General features: G+C 45.9%; 1 protein-coding gene across 4 annotated transcripts in view; it reads right to left on the bottom strand.

The window, feature by feature from the left end:
* LOC135818527 (uncharacterized) overlaps positions 1 to 6,000 on the bottom strand; it is an 84,541-nt gene extending 78,541 nt beyond the window's left edge. Inside the window, exon 1 of one of the 4 annotated variants that reach the window (XM_065331921.1) lies at positions 5,633 to 6,000. The gene's annotated coding sequence lies outside the window, so the exon portion shown is untranslated. Of the gene's footprint in view, positions 1 to 5,620 lie in introns of all 4 variants that reach the window. The other 3 variants (XM_065331919.1, XM_065331917.1, XM_065331918.1) reach the window with 3 other exon arrangements.
* Between the last annotated feature and the right edge of the window lie 514 nt (positions 6,001 to 6,514).

Here is a 6,514-nt window from a genome sequence, read left to right as displayed (position 1 = left end):
AGCTGCAGTGGTGTCTTCAATTTCATTATCCCGAGTCAAGCTCCGTATGAAGACATCCAAGAAGAAGATTGCCTGATGAGTCCAGCGGGGACGAAACGTACGTCGCAATCGAGCTATGTTGTTGCTGTGTCATCATCTATGTGCCATGCGCTACTTGATGTACCAGCCTGCTATGCCGGATACCGCCAGCCATGCATCGACCAGGCGCCAGGCGAACTGATGGTGGTGCAGTGATCTAGCCAAAGCCGGCTTAGCGGGCAGAATGCAGGCTGGGAGGGCAGGTGGGAGGGCGACCTGCCAGCTGAGACAGCTCCAAGGGTAATTTTGGCCGGCTGCAGTCACTCCCATGTAGACTGTAGTGCCCCATATCCTAGGCGTAGGTATGTACAGTACAGTACGTAGCACTGGCTACTCAGGCTCAGTGCTAGCTCTTCACTCAAGCTCAAATGCACTTGAGTATGCACTTGAGTACGTCAGTAAAATGTAACAGGTTGGGTCATGGTTCGAACGATGCATTTTAATTAGAACGTTGGCCGGCTGGCATAAAATCCTGGCTAGACCTCTGTGGTGGTGGTGAGAAGGAGAGCTCTGTGCCAGAACTTTGCAGCCTACAGAGCGTGTGTGGGCAGGCGTGTGTTTACCGCCATATTGCCAGGTGTGTCTTTACCACCATATTTATCAACCATAAGTACAGCTGCAGTGGTGTCTTCAATTTTATTCTCCCGAGTCAAGCTCCGTATGAAGACATCCAAGAAGAAGATTGCCTGATGAGTCCAGCGGGGACGAAACGTACGTCGCAATCGAGCTATGTCGTTGCCGTGTCATCATCTATGTGCCATGCGCTACTTGATGTACCAGCCTGCTATGCCGGATACCGCCAGCCATGCATCGACCAGGCGCCAGGCGCGAACTGATGGTGGTGGTGGTGAGAAGGAGAGCTCTGTGCCAGAACTTTGCAGCCTACAGAGCGTGTGTGGGCAGGCGTGTGTTTACCGCCATATTGCCAGGTGTGTCTTTACCACCATATTTATCAACCATAAGTACAGCTGCAGTGGTGTCTTCAATTTCATTCTCCCAAGGGATCGATAATTCATAAAAATCAACTAATTGTAATCATGTGAAGTGCTTCACTGTCCGAAGAGTGCGCAATACCCATGTAGGGTAGAGCCATGTCCACAAGAGAGATTGGAAGCTTTGTCACAACTCTTGAGTTTAACGTATTACTACGATCATCAGGCAATTGATGGCTCCAAAACGGGCAGCCTGAACATAAGGGGGAGCAAGGTGGGAAATTCTGAGGGGTATCATAGCGCTAGAGTCAGGAGCAGCCGTGAAGTTGTTAAAAAGTCTTCAGACTTGGGGCTTCGCAGCAGCAGTTCTGGCGTGAATGATATAGAATAGCGCTGGGGACTTAAATGCCAAATCCACAAATGCCCACACCCTTACACACTAGTCGTAGTCCTTGTAGCTATATAAATAGTGAGAATTGTGTTGCTCCCTACGTGGGAGCTCGCGCCTTTCCTGCCGACTTGAATTCTCACTTGACTGACTAACGACTGCCATCCAGAGCATACGAGAATTCCATCGAACTGTCCACTCGGCAAACCTGCAAGAAAGCACCACTTCCTACTCAATACACAGTGTTTCGGGGAATTCACCCCTCATCAGTTGAGCTTGAGTAGGCTTAGGAAGATTGTGCCTGAAAAGCACCACTTTATATAGTGCTCTCCAGGCACAAACATCACCAGGGATACAAACTTGCAGAGACGCTCCGTTTCCAGCACGACAAACACCTCGTGAACACCAGGTAGCAGCGTGAGTCAATTCCCAAGTTATCGCTGAAATCGCACCAACCTCTTCTTCACATAGCTGTCCCCAACGCGGGCTTGCGGATTAGATGGTTTGGAGGCAACAACGTTGTGAATGGCCAATGGTCCTCAGCGTTTGTTCAGCACCTCCATGAGCGACACTGACTCACGCTGCTATCTGGTGTTCACGAGGTGTTTGTCGTGCTGGAAACGGAGCGCCTCTGTAAGTTTTTATCCCTGGTGATGCTTTTGCCTGGAGATCACTATATAAGTGGTGCTTCCTCTGTCCTCCTATTGTTTGAACCAGCTCTACCACTCGGTATTGAGCACTCTCTTGGACAGCCTGGAACCTCTCTGTTTTATAAGTGGTGCTCTTCAGGCATAATCTTCCTAAGCCTACTCAAGCTCAACTGATGAGGGGTGAATTCCCCGAAACACTGTGTATTGAGCAGAGAGTGGTGCTTTCTTGCAGGTTTGCCGAGTGGACATTACACGGACAGTTCGATGGACTTCTCGTGTGCTCTGGATGGCAGCCGTGAGTCAGTCAAGTGAGAGTTCAAGTCGGCAGAAAAATCGCGAGCTCCCACGTAGGGAGCAACACACAATTCCCAAGTTATCGCCGAAGTCGCACCAACCTCTTCTTTATATAAATAGTGCTGTTAAAATAATTCTAGCCTTTCAGTATTCTACAAAACCTTCACTGATGGAATCTTTTTCATGGTCGAAACAGCGCTGTATGGAGGAAATTTGTATTTGCCAATATCTAAAACTTGGAGTCATGTTGCTGGTGTGAACGAGGTCGGCCAGAGAGCGCATCTGGTGGAGGTAGAACAAATTCATTTTTGAAGCACAATATTGCATTTTCCCCATAGTGCCGCACAATCCTTGCATAGTTGACTGGTTCGAGTCCTGATGGTGACAGTCAATTTTTTCTTCAGACTTTTCCCGTTTGCGTCTTTCCCTCAAACCAGTGAATAGTTGACTGTTGATGATAATAACAAACACAGTTTGCATGTAGCCCAAATGAAACATATGGGGTTAACGCATCTGTCTGCAATTAGGTGTCGGAAACTGTAGTAATGTACAATTTGTTATATACTTTGCATTGCTGCAGCTAGCTAGTAGCTAGCGCAAGTAATCAGCTTTGGTGGAGCTCGGCACCAAAACCATGAACTTTCGGTGCATTCATGTGATCCACACATCATCACAACACTCTCAGCTAGATGGTGGACCTTGGCCAAAAGTTCCGGATATTTGGCTTATTTTTTTTATTGATTTGTGTGGCCTAGAGGCTGAGTGCTGTAAGGAAGCATGGATCTTGTGGATGTGTGAATATAGAGGATGTGTGGATCTTGTGGATGTGTGGATCTTGTGGATGTGTGGATCTCGTGGATGTGTGGTGGATGAGTGGATAGCTGATGAGTGGACATTGTACTTAGTAGATGTGGGGATCTCGTTGATCAAGTGGATTTAGTAGATCAGCGGATTTAGTAGATTAGTGGATTTAGTAGATCAGTGGATTTAGTAAATCAGTGGATTTGGTAGATCAGTGGATTTAGTAGATCAGTGGATTTAGTAGATCAGTGGATTTAGTAGATCAGTGAATTTGGTAGATAAGTGGATCTCGTTGATAAGTGGATCTAGTAGATAGGTGGATTTAGTGGATCTAGTACTAGATAAGTGGATTTAGTGGATCTAGTAGATAAGTGGCCTAGTAGCTGGTTACAGTGGAGTCAGTGTATGGACTGTAGTACAGTAGTGTACATGAGTGCATTGGTTCTCCAAAACATTGGCTTTAACACAGTCACTACATACCTGCCTACTAACCCGATTTGGCCAGGACCGCGGTCCCAATGTCGACGGTCAAGGTAATATGCATACAAAAGTGCATTTGTCGCATGCCTCACAGCTACAATGTACATTTGTACACATTTCCATGACTCCCCGGGAAAACATGATACTACTGTACTACTTGTACATGTACTGGCAAGAGTACGTAAACCAGAGTGTGCAACTGTGCATATCAGATCTGAAACAGCGCAGTCCGTGCACTACGTCACCCTGATGAGGTCAGCCCAGCTGTGACTTGCGTACAGCTCAAATTTTCGTGTTTCGCAGTTCGGAAATCAGCCAAGTTTGCATGATTTAGACGTCCTGTTTCAGGATTTCGGTGTTTTTGTGTGACTGTGGACGCTGCGTACATCCGCCGACAAGCGACAAGTAAATTCACCAGGCTATCCGTATCAAAAAACCGAAATCAGGACGAACTCAGTGACCTGCACCGCCGTGACTGGTTACGCAACTATTCACCGTGCCTGTGGCTTACCATGCCGTCAGAAGTGACGTACTGCACGTATTACACTCCCACAGGAACCATCCATGCATCCCGAGTTGCACACTCTGGTTTACGTACATGTACTCTTGATAGTGCCAGTAAGGTTTATTCTTTTTTTTTTCTTTCTACAAAACCCACATATCTCCACACACTGGGGTGAATAATGGAGTGTGGTGGTGAGGCCCATTAACCCTTTGGAACTGCACTGATCACACGACGTCAGGAGATAGCTGCAATTGCAAGTATATTCGTTCCAATTTCCATCATAACGCTGGTTCTACTTCACCGATTCTGACGATCTTGGGCTCGTTGGAAAGCTCTTGGAACGAGGATGACAGCGAGCCCAAACTCATTCAGGAGAGCGATTGCTGTCTGCTACCGAATGCCAGGAACGCCAGCTGAATACCAAATCCAAAACGGGAATAGTCCTTGTCTCGCCATTTCACTCGTGCTAGCTCAAAATCATTCAAATTTTTTCTAACAGGCTCACAAAAGCCGTGACAAAAAGCGCTGGGAGTGATGTCACACGCTGCGTGGGCAGGAAGAGGGAAAATCCCACTTTTGAACGAAATTTGCACTTCGCTGACGCATGAGAAATCGAGCGAACTTTCGAGCACTTGCCGCTCTGTTATACTAGCTCGTATCGACTCCGGAGTTTTTCGAGCCGACAGCTTAGATTCTCTGCTACCTCGTAGGTATTTCGATTGTTGAATTCGGTTGAGATTTGACTGAGTTGTGACTCGTTGAGTGCACTTGCACACATGACATTGGCATCGTTCGAATTCGAACGATGAGCTCCAAAGGGTTAAGCTCCGCCGACGGAAGGTAACTATAGAAGTCTTGCTTGCTTGATAGATTAAGATGTTTTCGATTTCGACAGCATGTTACAAGGCGAGGACGCACACTGCACAGTCCTCCTGACTACAGCCATAACAGTCATGGTTGGCAGAGTCCCGGTCTTGCCACCATTTGAACCGTATTTACTGTTACAGCTGAAGAGCTGAGAGAAGGACGCCATGGGCAGAAGTAAAAGAAAACCCAACGGAAGACACAAAAAAAAGAAAAAAAGAAAGATAGATAACAAATTACAGAGAAAGACAGAAAAATATTAAACAACATTACAATAACTGAAATCATTGACAGACATGGATCCTAAAGCGGCGGCAACACGACAACGTGAACAACAACAATACCACCACCACCACCAACGACAACAACATCAAAAAGACAAAATTCTAATTTCTACCACCCCTACAACTTTGTAGAGTAAAGAGGGTCCGAACCGGGTTTTCCCAATACGGTTCAAATGGTCGCAAGACCGGGACTCTGCCAACCGGTTTATGGTTGAACTTGTTGTCAGGAGCACTATGCGTCCTCGCCTTGGAGACCTACCGGTATTTGTAACTAACTTGCTGTCGAAATCGAAAACATAGTACGAGTACCAGAAAGCAGTATTACACCATGGCAAGGTACACACCTGAGGTCCTACCGGCGATAGCTAGTGACGATGCTCGCTGGAGTCGAGAAGCCGGATTAGCCAGGCATGACCGGACCGTCGCCGATGATTCATCCACAGTCCAGGACTAGCGCCTAGCGGGAGGGCAAAACTGAGCCAGTCGACTTCTTTGCCACTTCTGCTACACTACATGAATGTACATCATTAGTACACGTAACTAGTGCTAGTAGCTCAGGCTCCCTGCGAGCTGCAGCTAAGGATTTATAATTATCATCAGTGGTGTGTGCGTTCAAAAAACCACCTTTTACTTTAGTAGAATCATGTAGGTCCACGAGAAGTGATAAAAAACGTGATTGAAAATACAGAAACCCTGCATCATCACCAAAGCAAGGTTCAAGCGGTCTCTTTACTTTGCTACTACAGTCAACTTCGCCAATAACGACATTCGGCGGGGCATCAGAAAAGTGTCCTTATTCGCGAAGTGTCCTTATAACCGAAGTCCCATTTGAATGTATGTGAACCCATATTTTGTATAGTATGACATGCATATCAAAATCAAGCTCTTTTCTTGCTCTATGTCAATGTGTACTTTATTTTCATATTGCAGTTGAAAGGAACTAAAAATTCAATATGCAAGGGAAATTAATTGAAAAAATTAATAATAATATTATGCCTTTTTGATACAGTAGATACAGGGCCAGAGACATGTACATGTACATGTATGATGATTACTGTACAATCATGTACCACTACATGTACATTGTATACATGTACATATAGGTGTGCTGGTAAATCCAACAATTTTGAAGCCAACATAAAAAAGGAAGAAAAAGCCCCCTCCCCCTTGGCTGCATTTTCTTGCATGTGTGCCTTTATAATAATTATTAATTATGAATAATATCCATCACCATAGGT

The sequence above is a fragment of the Sycon ciliatum genome, chromosome 5 (assembly GCF_964019385.1).
Source record: "Sycon ciliatum chromosome 5, ocSycCili1.1, whole genome shotgun sequence".
Lineage (NCBI taxonomy): Eukaryota > Metazoa > Porifera > Calcarea > Leucosolenida > Sycettidae > Sycon > Sycon ciliatum.
Note: the sequence above shows the minus strand (reverse complement) of the source record. Positions and strands in the feature narration are given on the sequence as shown.